Source organism: Poromitra crassiceps, assembly GCF_964638095.1.
Source record: "Poromitra crassiceps genome assembly, contig: HAP1_SCAFFOLD_97, whole genome shotgun sequence".
Taxonomy (NCBI): Eukaryota; Metazoa; Chordata; class Actinopteri; order Beryciformes; family Melamphaidae; genus Poromitra; species Poromitra crassiceps.
Window position 1 is genome coordinate 1 of NW_028152241.1, and position 20837 is coordinate 20837.

The following is a 20837-nucleotide window of genomic DNA, read 5'->3' on the forward strand; positions in this document are numbered from 1 at the left end:
ATAAGAGGAACAATTAGAGAATGTAGAGGACTTACTGTTTTGATCATAGTTTCACTGTTATCTCTCTACCTGCAACACAAAATAGTCATGGAATTCTGGACAAAATCGATCTGACAATAAAGAATATTCTGAGATTTGGGTTCGAGAGACAAAATCTCATCAAATGGCGTTCGGCAGCTCTAAGGTGGACTAAATTAGGGGTCCTTGATATGAAAAAGAGAGAAAACCATTGCTTTATATAACATATAGCTATGTTTGTTCTTTGAAGATATTGACTTGAGTGGTTCTTTGAACATGTTTGCAGTCTTAGGAAAGTAGGTTTATGTTAATATTACATGTTATCCAGTCCCTCCGTCTCTGGCTTCATGTCTCTCTTCACTCTCCTCCTCTGCTGTAGAAACGAACAGTGATCTGTGACCCGGTCATCTGCCCGACGTTGACCTGCTCCCGCACCATCCAGCCTGAGGACAAGTGCTGCCCTATCTGTGATGGTGAGAGAGACAGACAGAGCTTTGGCTTGTGTGTGTGTGTGTGTGTGTGTGTGTGTGTGTGTGTGTGTGTGTGTGTGTGTGTGTGTGTGTGTGTGTGTGTGTGTGTGTGTGTGTGTGTGTGTGTGTGTGTGTGTGTGTGTGTGTGTGTGTGTGTGAGATATAAAATGTGTGTCATATTTTATATTGGCTGTGCTCATCTCAGTGCCGGGCTGCGTACATTTGATCCTTTTGGGTAAAGTCCCAGCGCGCTCCCCACAGTTGAAAAGTAATCCTTTTTTATGTGTCCGTTTCCTTTTTCCTGTACAGAGAATAAGGAGCCCAAGGACATGAAAGCTCCAGAGAGGTTAGAAGAACATCCTGAAGGTAAGTGCCAGTTCTCCCTCCTCCCAATCTCCAAATCCCTCTCTGCTGTATTTCATTCATTGTCTTTTCTGCTGGCAGATTGAGACGTTAACTCTGAACTCATGCTGACAGTTTGTGGTCCCTCTGGTCCTCTCAGGCTGTTAATTTGAAGGAGACCAGAAGATGCACGCCCCGGGGACCACCTGGCATCCCTTCGTTCCTCCCTTCGGCTACATCAAGTGTGCCATCTGCACCTGCAAGGTCAATATATACATCAATCACCATGAAGCAGAGATGGGGACTTGGACTTGAGACTTGACTTGAGACTCGCCCTCAAAGACTTGAGACTTGGACTTGAGTCGCACTTAAGTCACACACACAGTGACTTGAGACTTGACTTGAGACTCGCCCTGAAAGACTTGAGACTTGACTTGGACTTGAAGGTTTGGGACTTGTGAACAATCTTTATTTTTCTTTATTTTATTTTTTTATTTCTTTGGTGCGTTAACATGAAGGAAATGTCTACTAATTAGAGATAAGTAGTAAGGATAATACAGTACATGTTTTAAATTCCCCAGTTTTAGCTATGCAGTGTTCTAAGCAGACCAGATGGCATGCAGCAGATGATAGAACGCTCATCCAGGGACTTGAGACTTGACTTGGACTTGCAAAAAATGACTTGTGGGCATCTCTGTCATGAAGCATGAAAAAAGAGACAAATCTTTACAAAGCACATCAATCCATATATACATCAATCACCATGAAGCATGAAGAAAGAGACACATCTTTACAAAACACATCAATCCATATATACATCAATCACCATGAAGCATGAAGAAAGAGACACATCTTTACAAAACACATCAATCCATATATACATCAATCACCATGAAACATGAAGAAAGAGACACATCTTTAGAAAACACATCAATCCATATATACATCAATCACCATGAAGCATGAAGAAAGAGACACATCTTTACAAAACACATCAATCCATATACATCAATCACCATGAAGCATGAAGAAAGAGACCCATCTTTACAAAACACATCAATCCATATATCACTGATTCTTGAGAGTCGGGACAAAACATGTCCTACATAGAAAAGTCTAATTTATATTAAAAATCCAGAAATTCATCATGATTTACATACTTACAAAGTTAAATCTAAAGGAACTGTGTATACCTATGTTGTTTTTTTAGCACACATTTGTATCTTTTTTGAGGAAATGTGTTTAAATGTATGGTCTGTGGTTAGAAGATCCATGTTATTGTACTTGTCCTCAGCAAGAGGTCACAATATTGACCAGCCCAAAAAAGCTACAAAAAACTCTATAATTGTGAATACATATATATAAAATAAAAAAGAAGGGGTATACATATATAAAACAATGCATGAAATGAATGTCAAACAATATTTTCCATAAAAATCTCCCTATCAAAGTTGTGTCCTAAGTTTCTGTCAACTCCGTCAGACTTTTTCGTAAACCTTATTAAATCAGGAAATAGCATGGTCAGCTATATCCCTGAGGACCCCTTTTCATCTCCCCACCTGTGCTGAATGCAACACTACCAAACATGCTCTGGTAAGTTTTACATTTTTTGATATTTTAGACAAACAATGTCAATATTCCTATGGTCACAGCTGGACCATGTCAACACCTTCTCTCCTTTATGATAAGTTCTTTTAAACCATAGTGGATTGAATTTAAGCATTTTAGTGAGGTTATTGAGACAGCTAGCAACTGATGAAAAACTAGCTTGCTGCTGTGTACAATACATGTTTTGGAGGGAAAATACATGCCCTTACGTCAACTCAGTCAGACATCAACTCTGTCAGGTTCTACGTCTGACAGAGTTGACGTGTAAGCTGATGGAGTTGACAAATCCACCTATAACCTCTTAATGTGCTAATATAATATTATTTGTGAACATGGTAAAGGATTAAAATGTTATTTCAGGGTTTTATTTACACATAAATGTACATTATATAGCATGTATTACATGATTTAACCATACTGTATAACCTACACTTCTGACTTGTAGAGCATGGGCAGGCTGTGGTCTGCTTATTATTATATAACTTTCCCAGCACTTATAATAAAAAAGCCAGTGTGTAGATTTTTGCAACTACTGGTTATGAAACTGAATATTACATTGAATGGTGGCCTCTGTAGAGGGACCCACTTGTATGGGCTAACTCTAATGTCAGGAAAATGCAACATTTCTTATTTTCATGGAATTATACTGGAACATGCTTATGAATATTAGCCTATATTAAATTTCTGCAAAATCCATTATGTTTATTTTTACCACTAATGTCACCAACTGCACCTTTAAGATTTTACATCAAACAATCAATCAATCAATCAATCAATCAATCAATCAATCAATCAATCGTGTCAAGTAAATTGAAATCTGATTCCATAGTCTTATTCTAATACATTTTTCATTCCTTCAATTTGTATTGTAGGAAAGCATGGCCAGACAGAAATTCTCAGTTGAGGAGCAAAGGAGAAGAAATAGAGAGTACCAACGAAAGAGAAGAGAAAAATTAAACGGTGACCCTGAGAGCAAACATGACATGCAAGAGAAGGAAAGACAAAGGTGGAAGAAGAGAGTTCAAGACAAAAAAGTAATACAAATAGGCGAGATGGGAGACAGGGCAAAGAGGAACCAAAGAAAGTATTGGAGAGAGGCACAGAAAAGGTCCAGACAGAAAAGGACCAGTGAAGGTGCAGTCCTGGAGGCAGACACCCCCCCACAAAGTCCAGAAGAACAGAATATTCAAGAAAGCAATGCCAGACACAGCAGACAGTCTCTCAGACAGGAAAGGGAGAGAAGAAAAACGAGAAAAAGGCATTCAAGAGAAATAAAAGCTTTGAAAGAGAAGCTTAAGAAAATAACAAAGCAACGAAACAAACTGAGAAAGCAAAAATTGCGAGGAAGAAAGGCTAAAAATAAAACACCGTTGGACTCCCCAGGCACAGAAACAAAGAAGATGCTATCGGGAAGCAAAATTAGGAATCCAAAAATCAAGAAAGCCCTTCTATTCCACAACATCCTCAGAAGAGAGCTGAAGAAAAACAAACAAACTCCTGGTCCATGGCGTCAGGAACCAGCACTGAGTGTGTCATCAGGCAAGATTCTCAAAAAGTATCGTCTCCTTCACCAAATCCACCAGTTTGGGTTAACATACAAGTCAATGAGAGGAAAGAAACAGACAAAGAAAAAGCCAACATTCCTACAGGATATAACACAGACTGTTCGGGATTTCTTCCTTAACTCTGCACGTGTGACAACTGATAAGACGGACACCATCACTAGGAACAAAATGAAGCACCAGAGAATGATCTTGACAGACTCCATGATCAACCTACACAGTGATTTCCTCATTAGGAACCCTACTGTGAAGCTGAGCTATTCTTCATTCTGTGCTCTGAAGCCATTCTATGTTACAGCACCAAAAGCATCTGATCGGAAGACATGTCTGTGTCAAATGCATGAAAATGCATGCTTAATGCTCGAGGTCCTTAGATCATCTGGTGTTGTGAAGTCAAACAAACTGGATGACAGTTTTCAATTAGTTTGTTGCTCTCCAGCAAGTGAGGCCTGCCTTCTTCACACCTGCTCACGATGTCTAAACAAAGGTACAGTTCCAACCCAAGAGCAAGACAAAATCCATGTTCAGTGGAAGCAGTGGGAGAAAGTTGAAGAAGACACAGTCAATGGAATCCACATCAACACTAAGCTCGTCCAACACAGCGGCAGTCTTTCAGAGCTCATCAAACTCTATGAGCAAAAACTCCGAAATGAAACCACAACACATGTGTGTTTAGTGCGAAACCAGTCAAAAGCATACAGAAACACAATTGAGACCTGTGATGAAAGTACAGCAATTGTCCACGTTGACTTTTCGGAATCGTGGAGATGCAAGTATCAATCTGAAGTTCAGGCCTGCCACAGACGCTGCATACCGGAATGTATTACATTAAGGGTGGAAAGGCCGGGTTTTGCACACTTTCAGAGTCAAAGAGACAGGATGCTGCAGCAATTTGGACACACATGGATCCAGTCCTAAAAGACATCAAGACGAAATATCCACAGGTTACCACCGTGCACTTTTGGTCTGATGGTCCAAGTAAACAGTATAAAAACAAGAAGAATATTTTTCTTCTGTCTGCTATCCCATCTACATTGGGGTTTGAAAGAGCAACATGGAACTTCTTCCCCACTTCCCATGGTAAGGGCGCACCAGACGGCATTGGCGGAACGGTGAAAAGAACAGCTGACAACCTGGTCCTGAGAGGAAATGACGTGACGGATGGAAACACATTCTTTGAAAAGGTCTCTAACAGTCTAAAGGTCGTTCAGCTGTACAACATTGCAGAAGAAGACATGCAAAGATACGATACACTTCTCATGCAACCTCTCAAACAGGTTCCCTCAACAAGACAAATACACCAGGTCATTGCACATGAGAACAGGATCCACCACAGACAACTATCCTGCTTTTGCAGCGAGATGTTGATTTGCCAGTGCTTCAGCTCAGCTACCTTCTATTTCCATGGCTACCCAGAGGAACAGCAAAGTGATAGAAGGAGGGCAAGGAAGAAAAGACCTTTGGCCATGTTGATGGAGGAGATGGAAAAAGAGACGGAAGGGGAGATGGAAGAGGATATGGAGATGGAAGATGTGGAGGAGGAGTTGGATGAGGAGCCTCAGAAAGGTCCTGAGGGTACTATGACAGTAACGACTGTTAGCAGCCTTAAGAATGGAGACTGGCTAGCAGTAGTATATGATGACCACTGGTGGCTAGCCAAGACCATTGCTGTGGAGACTGAGCATCAAGACGTGGAAGTGGAGTTTCTGCATCCCCATGGTCCAACAGCAAAGGTTCGACCTAAGCTTGGCAGGAAGGATGTCTGTTTCTGCCCAGTTGAAGACATCATAGTGAAACTAATGGGAAATGCATCACCAGTCCAATCACGAACACGAGAGATCTACACCATCGCCCCTGATGTGATGGACTTCATAGAGCGTGAGCATGTCCGACGCCTGTTGCTCAAGGCATGAGTGCAGGTTAGACAAAAAGGAAATCTTAAATAAGCTAATTGACACACACCCACTCTCTCTCACCCCCCATAAACAGCCAACCGCACAGACAGACAGACAGACAGACAGACAGACACACACACACACACACACACACACACACACACACACACACACACACACACACATAGCCTCTCTTTCTCTCTCTCTCTCACACACACACCACTCCCCCACCCACACATGCATGCCACTTTAAAAAAGAAAATCACAACGAAGACCAAGCAAATGAACAACTGACAGTATTGAATTGTCTGTCTGACACTTTTCATGTATCTTTCCAGTTAGTCACAGGACCCACAGCAGAAAGGCACCAGAGGACCCACACAGGCTAAGAGGTGGAGACGGAGGATGTGGAGGAGAGGAGAGGAAGACAAGAGGAGAGGAAGAGTAGAGGAGGAAGTGGAGGAGGAGGGGAGAGGAGAAGAGGTGGAGGAGAAGGAGGAAGTGGTGGAGAGGTAGATGAACACAGGGGGAGAGGAGGGAAAGGAGAGGAGGAGAAGAGCCCCTGTTGTCCATCATTGTTCTTTTGATAGTTGGAAATGGTGTTATTTATAATAGTTGGAAACGGTGTTATTTAGTACGCGTTTCAGCAGGTAGCCTTCATCAGCGCTGATGAAGGCTACCTGCTGAAACGCGTACGTTGTTTGCTGTGCTTTACTAAACCTATTAAACGCATAAAGGACATTCTAGAGTGCTGGCCTTTTCTCCATTTCACGTTTCTACCTTGGCCCTGCACCTTGATTTACTTTATTTTGGAGTGTGCTCGCTACTGCTGTTTTTTTTACATTTATAATAATTGGAAACGGTGTAATTTACAGTATGTTTATTATATAATAATAATATAATTCAAATTTTTGTTCAAGTTCTTCATCTATTGTCACCTCCATCTGTTTAAAAACCCATTTGTTCATTAATCAGTAATGCACACACATTTTTTGTCAACACCGTCAGTTTGTCGTCAACACCGTTAGTTATTTGTCAACACCGTCAGATGTATGTTTTGGTGAATTTTTGAAAAAAAAGTGTATTTTTTCTTCAGTTTATGTTGTTTATGTAATAAAGGAGCATCTGATCTACATCCTCTTATGTCTTATTTATTTAAGTAAATAGTTTTTATTATATTAAAATAAAATAAGAGTTTGAAAAATGCTGATTTTTTTAAATCTGGGTTTTCAGAATAGTATGAAATCACAACTTAAGTTTACATATTGTATTTTATTACATATCAGAGTAACTAAACATTATTACAACATACTTCAGAACTTTAGATTCTTGTTGGACTGGGAGAATTAAAATTTTATACTTTTTAGTGTGTCTGACGGAGTTGACACAAATCAAGTTCTAAAGGGAAACATGTTTATTTGTTAAAATGTTGTTTTCATTTAGAACCTGTTCCTTTACATGGTTAAATAGCTAAGACTTTTCTCTACAGAAATATATAACTTTAATGAATATAGTGTGCATTAAAAAAAAAAGATTTTTAAAACCTGTTTTGTCCCAACTCTCAAGAATCAGTGATATACATCAATCACCATGAAGCATGAAGAAAGAGACACATCTTTACAAAACACATCAATCCATATATACATCAATCACCATGAAGCATGAAGAAAGAGACACATCTTTACAAAACACATCAATCCATATATACATCAATCACCATGAAGCATGAAGAAAGAGACACATCTTTACAAAACACATCAATCCATATATACATCAATCACCATGAAGCATGAAGAAAGAGACAAATCTTTACAAAGCACATCAATCCATATATACATCAATCACCATGAAGCATGAAGAAAGAGACAAATCTTTACAAAGCACATCAATCCATATATACATCAATCACCATGAAGCATGAAGAAAGAGACAAATCTTTACAAAGCACATCAATCCATATATACATCAATCACCATGAAGCATGAAGAAAGAGACACATCTTTACAAAACACATCAATCCATATATACATCAATCACCATGAAGCATGAAGAAAGAGACACATCTTTACAAAACACATCAATCCATATATACATCAATCACCATGAAGCATGAAGAAAGAGACACATCTTTACAAAACACATCAATCCATATATACATCAATCACCATGAAGCATGAAGAAAGAGACAAATCTTTACAAAACACATCAATCCATATATACATCAATCACCATGAAGCATGAAGAAAGAGACACATCTTTACAAAGCACATCAATCCATATATACATCAATCACCATGAAGCATGAAGAAAGAGACACATCTTTACAAAACACATCAATCCATATATACATCAATCACCATGAAGCATGAAGAAAGAGACACATCTTTACAAAACACATCAATCCATATATACATCAATCACCATGAAGCATGAAGAAAGAGACAAATCTTTACAAAACACATCAATCCATATATACATCAATCACCATGAAGCATGAAGAAAGAGACACATCTTTACAAAACACATCAATCCATATATACATCAATCACCATGAAGCATGAAGAAAGAGACACATCTTTACAAAACACATCAATCCATATATACATCAATCACCATGAAGCATGAAGAAAGAGACACATCTTTACAAAACACATCAATCCATATATACATCAATCACCATGAAGCATGAAGAAAGAGACACATCTTTACAAAACACATCAATCCATATATACATCAATCACCATGAAGCATGAAGAAAGAGACACATCTTTACAAAACACATCAATCCATATATACATCAATCACCATGAAGCATGAAGAAAGAGACACATCTTTACAAAACACATCAATCCATATATACATCAATCACCATGAAGCATGAAGAAAGAGACAAATCTTTACAAAACACATCAATCCATATATACATCAATCACCATGAAGCATGAAGAAAGAGACAAATCTTTACAAAGCACATCAATCCATATATACATCAATCACCATGAAGCATGAAGAAAGAGACACATCTTTACAAAACACATCAATCCATATATACATCAATCACCATGAAGCATGAAGAAAGAGACACATCTTTACAAAGCACATCAATCCATATATACATCAATCACCATGAAGCATGAAGAAAGAGACACATCTTTACAAAACACATCAATCCATATATACATCAATCACCATGAAGCATGAAGAAAGAGACAAATCTTTACAAAACACATCAATCCATATATACATCAATCACCATGAAGCATGAAGAAAGAGACAAATCTTTACAAAGCACATCAATCCATATATACATCAATCACCATGAAGCATGAAGAAAGAGACACATCTTTACAAAGCACATCAATCCATATATACATCAATCACCATGAAGCATGAAGAAAGAGACACATCTTTACAAAACACATCAATCCATATATACATCAATCACCATGAAGCATGAAGAAAGAGACACATCTTTACAAAGCACATCAATCCATATATACATCAATCACCATGAAGCATGAAGAAAGAGACACATCTTTACAAAACACATCAATCCATATATACATCAATCACCATGAAGCATGAAGAAAGAGACAAATCTTTACAAAAAAAACATCAATCCATATATACATCAATCACCATGAAGCATGAAGAAAGAGACACATCTTTACAAAGCACATCAATCCATATATACATCAATCACCATGAAGCATGAAGAAAGAGACACATCTTTACAAAGCACATCAATCCATATATACATCAATCACCATGAAGCATGAAGAAAGAGACACATCTTTACAAAGCACATCAATCCATATATACATCAATCACCATGAAGCATGAAGAAAGAGACAAATCTTTACAAAACACATCAATCCATATATACATCAATCACCATGAAGCATGAAGAAAGAGACACATCTTTACAAAGCACATCAATCCATATATACATCAATCACCATGAAGCATGAAGAAAGAGACACATCTTTACAAAACACATCAATCCATATATACATCAATCACCATGAAGCATGAAGAAAGAGACACATCTTTACAAAGCACATCAATCCATATATACATCAATCACCATGAAGCATGAAGAAAGAGACAAATCTTTACAAAACACATCAATCCATATATACATCAATCACCATGAAGCATGAAGAAAGAGACACATCTTTACAAAACACATCAATCCATATATACGGTACATCAATCACCATGAAGCATGAAGAAAGAGACACATCTTTACAAAGCACATCAATCCATATATACATCAATCACCATGAAGCATGAAGAAAGAGACACATCTTTACAAAACACATCAATCCATATATACATCAATCACCATGAAGCATGAAGAAAGAGACAAATCTTTACAAAACACATCAATCCATATATACATCAATCACCATGAAGCATGAAGAAAGAGACAAATCTTTACAAAACACATCAATCCATATATACATCAATCACCATGAAGCATGAAGAAAGAGACAAATCTTTACAAAACACATCAATCCATATATACATCAATCACCATGAAGCATGAAGAAAGAGACACATCTTTACAAAGCACATCAATCCATATATACATCAATCACCATGAAGCATGAAGAAAGAGACACATCTTTACAAAACACATCAATCCATATATACATCAATCACCATGAAGCATGAAGAAAGAGACACATCTTTACAAAACACATCAATCCATATATACATCAATCACCATGAAGCATGAAGAAAGAGACACATCTTTACAAAGCACATCAATCCATATATACATCAATCACCATGAAGCATGAAGAAAGAGACACATCTTTACAAAACACATCAATCCATATATACATCAATCACCATGAAGCATGAAGAAAGAGACACATCTTTACAAAACACATCAATCCATATATACATCAATCACCATGAAGCATGAAGAAAGAGACACATCTTTACAAAGCACATCAATCCATATATACATCAATCACCATGAAGCATGAAGAAAGAGACAAATCTTTACAAAACACATCAATCCATATATACATCAATCACCATGAAGCATGAAGAAAGAGACAAATCTTTACAAAACACATCAATCCTCCATAAGCCTGGGAACCTGACCAGTCTGTGAGCTCATGTTTTATTGGCTCTGGCAGATGCGTCTGGTCCTCCTCTCCAAGACACATTTCTACCCGAGGAGAGTCGTTTTCATAAACAGCCCAGATTCAATCAGATTGGTTGTATTGCGTCCAGAGGCATTTTGGTCCGTGCCTGTTGATAATGCCGTCTGGAAATTGAAATTGAACTGAGTTTCCACACTCATTCTCACATTTGCCAATTGATCTGGTGATGTCAGGCTACATAAATCCACTCACGTCTGGCTATGTTACTTTGTAAAAAAAAATCTCCACTGAAGTTGTTTATTTCATACAAGAGCCTTGAGATGTTGACACACAAATCATTTTCTCAGCAGTTCTGCCTCAGGGCATGTTCACACTATTCAGCTTTTTTGTAGAAAAAGCAACAGTATTTTGTACTGATAAGAAATGGGCTGCATGAGGCGCACTTTGTTTCTTAAGCCGACTGCAAAGAATTAGCGGCAACGAAGGCCCATTATTGCGTCGGAGCAGTTAGATTGTGTGAATGCTGCCTTAACACTGCCAATTCTCCACTGTACCTGTAGGGGGCAACCGGCGAGGTGCACTGCAAGAAGGTGACGTGTCCCGTGCTGACCTGCAGTCGCCCGGTGAGGCGCAGCCCCTCCGACTGCTGCAAGGAGTGTCCCGAGGAGGAGAGGAGCGCCCCCGGCCCCGAGCACACCGACATGATGCAGGCCGACGGCACCAGACACTGCAAGTTTGGCAAGAGCTTTTACCAGAACAGCGACAACTGGCATCCCCGGGTTCCTCTGGTGGGAGAGATGAAGTGCATCAACTGCTGGTGTGACGTAAGTATTATCGCGGCTGCAAACAGTGCCAGCATAATATCCTCTCCAAGTTTAGAAGTCCTGATAGTTAGCTGTGTTAGCATTTTGATGTGAAGAATAATGTTCAGATAGATGCTCTTATTACCCAACTCAGTCAGCAGCATGCATTATATCAAATATCAAAATCACATCCAGTCAAGAACATAGGGTCTGCCTGGGAAAATATGTCATTTTAAAATGGAAAGTGTGTAGGAACCCTGCCAATCATCTCACATATTCTGATATTTGTAGCTGTGAAGAACAATATTCATCTCTACAGTGATATGACCTATAGTTAGCAGGGGCAAGATGTCTATCTGCGTAAATCATATTGAACACCAGACAAAACTAATCAAGGTCTGGAAAAAGGACGTAATTTTTTCATTTAAAATGTGTAGGAACCCTGCTATAACCTGCTAAAACCCTCCATACCTGTGATAACAGCGGGTGATCTGGGTGTCCCACGAGTGGGACATTCCAGTCCTAGTGTGGGGGGAAGGGGGGGTTGTAGAATTTAGAGTTAAGATGCGTGGAGTATCCCTCCCCCATCCCACATTGTGATATCCATTCCTAACGTGCCTCTCTAGGCTCTTTCACACCGGCTATGAAAGCCGAAAAATGCACGGAAATTAGGATTCGCGGCTCCGATGTGAAAGGCATGAACGCGCGTTGGTGGGTAATTCTTGTACGCCTTTTGTCCCGGCACCAAAGGTTGTCACATCGCCGTATTGGCGGACAACCCGCCTCCACTTGAAAGGTCGTCGCAGCGAGCCGGAAAAGGTGCGAATGGTCAGCTCATTCATAAAAAAATTACAGGGGAAATCACCTCATGTATCAAGAAAGTGACGAGTGAAAGTAAAAAAAGTAGACTGATAGACAGACCTATCTCCACACACCACACTTTGCACTGTGCGAGGCAGCGCTTCATACAAATCGCTCATAAGATCGTGGTGTTTTTGCAATGTCAGCGTAGGTAATTATTATGTATATTAACTTTATTACAACTTTGGCATGGCAATATCTGCTGCTTTACCTTAACACAGTGTGACTGTTACAGTCACAACAGCCAACTAGTCCGCTGCTCTCGCTTCAGGCAGCCTCGCACTGTCCCCCTGTCTAGTGCAGGCTGCGCTGAACAGAGAGCACTGAGGTGAGGTGTCAAGATTTCATCTCTGAGCGCTCTGATAGGCTATTGCTTGATGTGTAACCAATCAGATAGCGCTGTGGGCGGGACATTGCTCCAGACACAGAACTACTGTAGGAGAGGATTCTTCCAGGTGCAGCAGCCGCAAATTAGCGCATTTTTTTATTAAGTTATGATATCGGCAAATGAAAATGCCGATACAGATCTCCTCAGCGGACTAGGAGAAGTAGGAAAGTCTGTTGTTGAATTGAATTCGTTCATCATACAGTAGCCTAGGCTACACTAACCTATGAAAATATTAATTTGGGCTAGGAGGAGCTGGAAATCCCTCTGCTCGCCTTTCAATGCGGGAGCGGGGGATTTCACCTGAAAGTACAGAGCAGCACGGTAATGTGGCCGTGCTGCTTGGCTCGTGTGAAAGCAATTTCTGTGGCAAGGCGGCTGCCTTTACGGGACTCCTAAACGGCTATTTTTGCGCGATCTGTGTATGAAAGAGCCTCCTGTGTCTCTCCACGCATGCCTTGGTTTCCCTATGTTTTTTTGTGTATCTCTACCCTATGTACAGCACTTTGGTTGACATGTGTCATGTTTAAATGTGCTCTATAAATAAATTTGATTGATTGATTGATTGATTTCTCTATACCTCTTTCTCTTCACTCTCTCCATCTTTCTGTTTCTCTCTCTTCACATCCCTCCATTCAACCTCTTTTCACCTCTCTCTCTCTCCCTCCCTCTCTCTCTCTCTCTCTCTCCCTCCCTCTCCCTCCCTCTCTCTATCTCTCTCTCCCTCTATCTCTCCCTCTCTCTCTCTCTCTCTCTCTCTCTCTATCTCTCTCCCACCCTCTCTCTCTCTCCCTCTCTCTCTCTCTCTCTCTCTCTCCCTCTCTCTCTCTCTCCAGCATGGCGTGACGAAGTGTCAAAGGAAGCAATGTCCAGTACTGACCTGCACCAACATCACCCGCAGAGAGGGCAAGTGCTGTCCAGAATGCCTGGGTGACTGCCTGGGTGAGCAGTGAGCACACACACACACACGCACGCACGCACGCACGCACACACGCACGCACGCACGCACACGCACACACACGCACACATGTGTTCTACATTTACACGTCACACATGTATATTGTACATTGTATTTATTTATTTATTTATTTATTTATTTAGTCATTTATTTAGTCATTACTATTTATTTCATTGATCAATAATGTTTCTGTAAATTACTTAAGAATTTAATTAGTCTGAGATTCAATGAAGAGTTTTTGATTATGATGGAAATGCTTTATCGCTGCTTTTATCATCTATTTTACCCCGAAATAGGACCATAATCTACTAAATGAACATCGTGCTGTATTGAAGAAACTAGCAACTTCATTTCTCAGTTCGGAGGTTGCCCCTTGGTCTCACCGTAACAGCAGAATCCCTCAGCACAGACTGTGACCTAAATACATTTTCCTTTTTCCATAGATCCAAAAGAGGAAGACGACCTGATGATGAAGGCTCCAGACAAAAGGCAAACTAGGCAGAGACACTGATCTGTGGGCAGGGGAAGAACCCCACTATTCATAGCTTTCAAGGGGCGTTACGTGCTGCCGGGAACGCCCACCTGGCGGTCAAAAAAAAACTTGTTCATTCCGTTGCCTGCGAGTCGACTCACGCTGTTTGTTCAGCCAAAGTGCCGGATAGCCTACCTGTTGTGCTATCGGTTGCACTAAACCGACGAGGAGACACGCCTGGCTTGTGTTTTACAGAATCCCGTCGGAGAAAGAAAGGAGGAGGTTGTGGATTTGTGCGACGTGGTTCAGTCGCTGGCGAGGGCAAAAAAAATTGCTTTTTTTTCTACCATCAAAGTACACACGTCTTTGCTCTTTGCGGCCAACATTTCATCAACGGTAAGCTCAAGTAACGTTAACGGGGTATTAATCATTATTGTAACGTTACTACAGCACGTAACGCCCCTTGAAAGCTATGAATACCCACCCAAAAGAACCCCACTATACCCACCCGAAAGAATCCCCCGACCCACCTCTACCCCCCTTAACCCTAACCTTAACCCAATCCACCCAGATGGGCCGAGCCCAGACCTGCACACTGGGTTAGACAGGCCCCTCCCCCTCATACCCACAGGCCCCTCCCCTCATACCCACAGGCCCCTCCCCTCAAACCCACCCTGTTATCAGCCTGGATTGTAATGAACATAGAGGAGCAGCGGAGGAGCAATAAGAATGACATGAATAAAAAGTCAAACGAGAGATTTCTCTTTCCAAAGACTCGTTGAGAGAAGGGATGACGTTCTGAAGAGACGACCAACCAGACCCCTTTCCAACCTGCGGCCGTCCACTGCCTTCTGCTCGCAGACTCACCTCTTTGTCGGAATTTCACTTTTGCTGAGTTTTGATTTTAATTATATTTTTCAACGCAACACAACCCAGGAAAAAAAAATAGATACAGATACAGCTTAGAAGTCAGAAGTTTACACATACACTTTTGGTTGAACTTTGAAGTCTTTAAAACACATTTTTTTAACCACTCCACAGATTCCATGTTAACCAACTATATTTTGGCCAGTCGGTTAGGACATCTACTTTGTGCACGACACAAGTTATTTTTCCAACAATTGTTTACAGACAGATTATGTCACTTAATTCACAATTCCAGTTTACAAACACTAAGTTCCACTGTACCTATAAATAGCTTGGGGAAATTCCAGAAAATGATGTCATGGCTTTAGAAGCTTCTGATAGGCTAATTGACATCATTTGAGTTAATTGGAGGTGTGACTTCAGCCTAAATGTATGTGGGTCTGTCTTGCTGGCCAAACTGTTTAAGCAGCTGTTGGTGTGGAAGGCAGTTTTGGAGTGGCAGACTTTTGTAAAATTGTACATGTTTTGTTTTTTGGTTGATTTTGTCGACAGGGCTTCTTTTTGAAGTACAGCCTCAGTTTAGCGCCCACTGTCCTGCATTGGACACAGAAGGGACAGTGTTGTTTAGATCTGTCCTGCATTGGACACAGAAGGGACAGTGTTGTTTAGATCTGCATGTTTGTGTGTTTTCCACTGCTAACGAGTATGGCTGATCAGCAGACAGACAGACAGACAGACAGACAGCACGGTAAACTTACTGGGTGGCAAGAACCTATAAAACACACACAGACACACACTCAAAACCTAGAGCAAGCATTGTAGCTGTCTCTTCACCCAGTCATCTTCAAATGTCTTCTTTTGTCCTGGCCAACAGTCCACAAAGCAAAGATAATCAGTTTACTGTAGAAGAACCAAAGAAACCAGAAAAAACTCACATACAATTTTAAGAAGCTGGAATGAGAAAGTTAGAGTATTTTTTTCTTTCTTAAAATGTGTCTAAAGTTAAATGAATCAATTATAATAAAAACTAATTTCTGTCAATCGACCAATCGATTAATTGAATAGACATTGCAGCTGTACGCTCTTGCTCACTTTTTTTGTCTTTTCTTTTACCCCCAAAATATGACCCCTCAAAAAATGTTTCTCATCCAGACGTGTTTGCATCAGGACGGCTGTGTTCCTCTTCTGTGGCCTGTCTGTTTTTGTTTTTTTGTTTTGTTTTTTTCAGTATGAAGTATTATTTTCTATGGGTGTTGTTTCTGAATATGAAGCTGCTTTGTATTTTGTATTTATTGAAGGTGTGGAGACAAAATAAAAATATGTTTGTTGGTAGAACTGAACGCCTGGGGCTCATTTTTAACCACCTCTTCCTCTCTGTCTGCCGTCGTATCTCCATTTCTCATCAGAGCCTCATCCCTCCATTTCCCCCCAAAATATTTATCTCTCTCTCTCATTTCCTCTCTCTCTCCCCCCTCTCTCTCATTTCCTCTCCCCCCCCCCCTCTCTCTCTCTTTCTCATTTCCTTTATATCGTTCTCTCCCTCTCTCATTTCCTCTCTCCCCCTCTCTCTCTATCTCTCCTTTCCTCTGTCTCTCTCTCGCTCCTCTTTCTTCTCTAGTCGGCACATATGGATCTTTTAACAAGTCAGATTCAGTAGCGTGATCTGTGTCTCTGTCGTTCTCTCTCTGTCCCTTCACGCTGTCTGTGTGTCTGTCTGTCTGTCTGTGTGTGTGTGTGTCTGTCTGTCTGTCTGTCCATCCATTCCCTTCTCTTCTAGACTCAATTCAATTCACTTTATTGGCATGAATGTAGCAATATTGCCAAAGCATCAAGAACAGTGATAAAAAAAAGGTACAATTCATCAAATCAAGATAATGAAAGAAAACAATGAACACTTGCTCTGCTTGTGAAGTGTGTTTTGAAGTTGTTAGAGAGAGAGAGAGAGAGAGAGTGTGAGTGTGTGTTTTATCTCTATTGCTCTCTACTTCCTCAGTCTCTCATCCTGCCATCGTTATCCAGCCACTGTTCCCTCCTTCAGTCTGCTCTCCTCTCTTCTTGTCTACTCCTCTCTTTTCCGTTCCTTTCTCTTCTCCTCCTTTAGTCTGCTCTCCTCTCTTCTTGTCCAGGGCCGCTGGAAGTCATTTTAAGCAGGGGGTGCTGGGAGGAAGGGACGTTTTTTTATTTTATTTTTTTGCCATATTTAGAGGAATATCTCATTTTAAATTAACATTAGGATACTGTTGTGATGTAATTATTCAGTATTTTCTCCTTTTCTCACTCATTCAGAGCAAAGAGGGAGATATAGAGCATGATGATAATGCTCTATATCTCCCTATTTGCTACCAGTTAACATGACACAGACTTAACATGATAGAAATATTATCAGCAAACTTAATGACTAGACTAATTATTCTGATCTGAATGGCATATATCAAGAAACATTGACTCCTCTCTTTGCTGTATAGTGGGAGGTGCATTTTTGAGTAGGCTATTAAAATAGCATGTCAAGTTCACATTTCTTTATTGCCAGATTAAACAATTCGTATTGGTTGTTGGTTGGTTCAACACAACATGTGCGTGCATGCACGCTTCTTCTTCTTCTCTAGCCTACAAGCATGTAACTTCCTTGATTGTTATTGTTGATAATTCTATTTAAATAGGCTACATTTTCATTTCCCGAAACATTCTTAAACAAGAAAGGAACATAGTGCACTGCAAAATATTTTTAATTACATTTGTAAAAAAAAAAAAATTGGAAAAAATCTAGGGGGTGCTGCAGCACCTGCAGCACCCCTACTTCCCGCGGCACTGTTCTTGTCTCTTGTTCTTCAATAAATCCTCATAATGACTTTTATATTAAAATGAAAAAAGACTACTGGCAAGAAGAACGACACTGACAAGGACTCAGCCCAAAACTATTTTCTCTCCACTCTTCCAATAAAGGCTGTGTATGAGTAGTACAACATGTGTATACAAATTATATTTTCAATAATTTTCCGTTTTCCGTTCCTTTATAATAATTTTCCGTTTTCCGTTCCTTTCTCTTCTCCTCCTTCAGTCTGCTCTCCTCTCCTCTTGTCTACTCCTCTCTTTTCTGTTCCTTTCTCTTCTCCTCCATTCTGCTCTCCTCTCCTCTTGTCTACTCCTCTCTTTTCTGTTCCTTTCTCTTCTCCTCCTTCAGTCTGCTCTCCTCTCCTCTTGTCTACTCCTCTCTATTCCATTCCTTTCTCTTCTCCTCCTTTAGTCTGCTCTCCTCTCCTCTTGTCTACTCCTCTCTTTTCTGTTCCTTTCTCTTCTCCTCCTTCAGTCTGCTCTCCTCTCCTCTTGTCTACTCCTCTCTTTTGCGTTCCTTTCTCTTCTCCTTCAGTCTGCTCTCCTCTCCCCTTGTCTACTCCTCTCTTTTCCGTTCCTTTCTCTTCTGTCTCCCCTGTTTTCATCTCCCTCCACTCCCTTCAGCCCTCTCTCTCTCTCTCTCTCTCTCTCTCAACCCAGCCAGTCAAGGCAGATGCCGGCCGCCCACCTTGAGCCAGGTCTGCTCCAGGTTTCTTCCCGTTAAAGGTGGAGTTTTTTCCTCGCTGCCGTCGCCAAGTTCTTCTTGCTCACGCGGGAATTGTTTCAATTGTTGAGTCTCAAATAAAGAGCCTGGTCTTGACCGCTTCTATATGAGACGTGTCACGAGATAGAACTTATCATGATATAAGACTGAGAGATATAACTCATAACTTATGTTATGAGTTTACGTTATATAAATAACATTGCGGCTTGACTTGTTTCCTTTCCTTTCTGTTCCTTTCCAGTCATCATCTCCTCTTCTCCTCACCTTTCCTCCATTCCTCTCTCCTTGCTTCTCCTCCTCAGACACTCACCACATGTGTTCACAATGTCCTGCATGTAGGAACACACACACACACACACACGCACGCACGCGCGCGCACGCACGCACGCACACACACACACACACACACACACACACACACACACACACGCACACACACACACACACACTGGGCAGACTGTAACATAAACACAAATTCTCAGCTGTACACATGGACCAACTCCTGAATCGGGAACACACACATTGCCAAAGGGCAGGGGAATTGTTTCCAACACACACACACACACACACACACACACACACACACACAGACACACACTAAATGCCTGAAAGGCTAATTCTAACCTAACCCTTAAACCCAAGTCCTTACAGCTCTTTGAAGGTGTGTGAGAAAGTGAGGAGCAGGCAAAATGTCCTCACTTCCCAGGTATAACACTCAAACTGGTCCTCACTAAGACAGCTATATACAAGAACACACACGCGCATGCACACAGACACACACACACACACACACACACACACACACACACACACACACACACACAGACACACATACGACACCCAAGTGTAAACCGGCTATCTCCCTCTGCTGGTCAAACTCTTCATTACAGTAAAGCTGCTTAGTAAAAGCCATCTGGCTGTCAGTACATCTGCCCACACCTGTTGACCTCTCCAGGGAGCTGTGTGTGTGTGTGTGTGTGTGTGTGTGTGTGTGTGTGTGTGTGTGTGTGTGTGTGTGTGTGTGTGTGTGTGTGTGTGTGTGTGTGTGTGTGTGTGTGTGTGTGTGTGTGTGTGTGTGTGTTTTGAAGCCATGTTGGAAAGTCATCACAGGGTTGGGTGGTGGCAGTTATGTCAGAGCGGATGGTGGAGGTCAGAGGTTAAGTATGCTGAGCATGTACCAGCCTGAGCCCTGCACCTGCACCTGCACTGTGTGTGTGTGTGTGTGTGTGTGTGTGTGTGTGTGTGTGTGTGTGTGTGTGTGTGTGTGTGTGTGTGTGTGTGTGTGTGTGTGTGTGTGTGTGTCTGAGTGAGAGAGAGCGTGCGCGGGTTACATTGTCATTGTGTCTGACTCTGATGAGGTTGTTTTTCACTCACATCCAACCTCTTTTCAAACCTTTGTCTTGTGTCTGTGTTTTATAAAGAGAGGTCACAGGACCTCAATGTGACTTCAATAAATCCTCATAATGACTTTTATATTAAAATGAAAAAAGACTACTGGCAAGAAGAACGACACTGACAAGGGCTGGGTTTCCCAAAAGCTTCTTTGCGCTAAGAAGCTAATTCAACCCTTCTTAAGGCCCCCTTAAGAAGCAAACGCGTTTCCCAATTGCTTCTTTACGAAGGCATGCGTTTCCCAAAAGCTTCTTAGCGCCAAGAAGCTTCTTTGACCCTTCTTAAGGCTCCCGTAAGAAGCCAACGAAGCCAACGCGTTTCCCGATTGCTTCTTAGCCTAAAATTATCTTCCAATTATCCTCCGTTAAGAAGGCTGCGTTTCCCAAAAGCTTCTTAGTGCTAAGATGATCTTTCGTTAAGAAGGTTTTGTAAGAAGGGTCTGGAGCCTTCTTAACACCTTCTTAATGACAAAACACTGGCAGATCCAGCCGCGTCAGGCAAAAGGAGATACTTGTGTCCACTGTT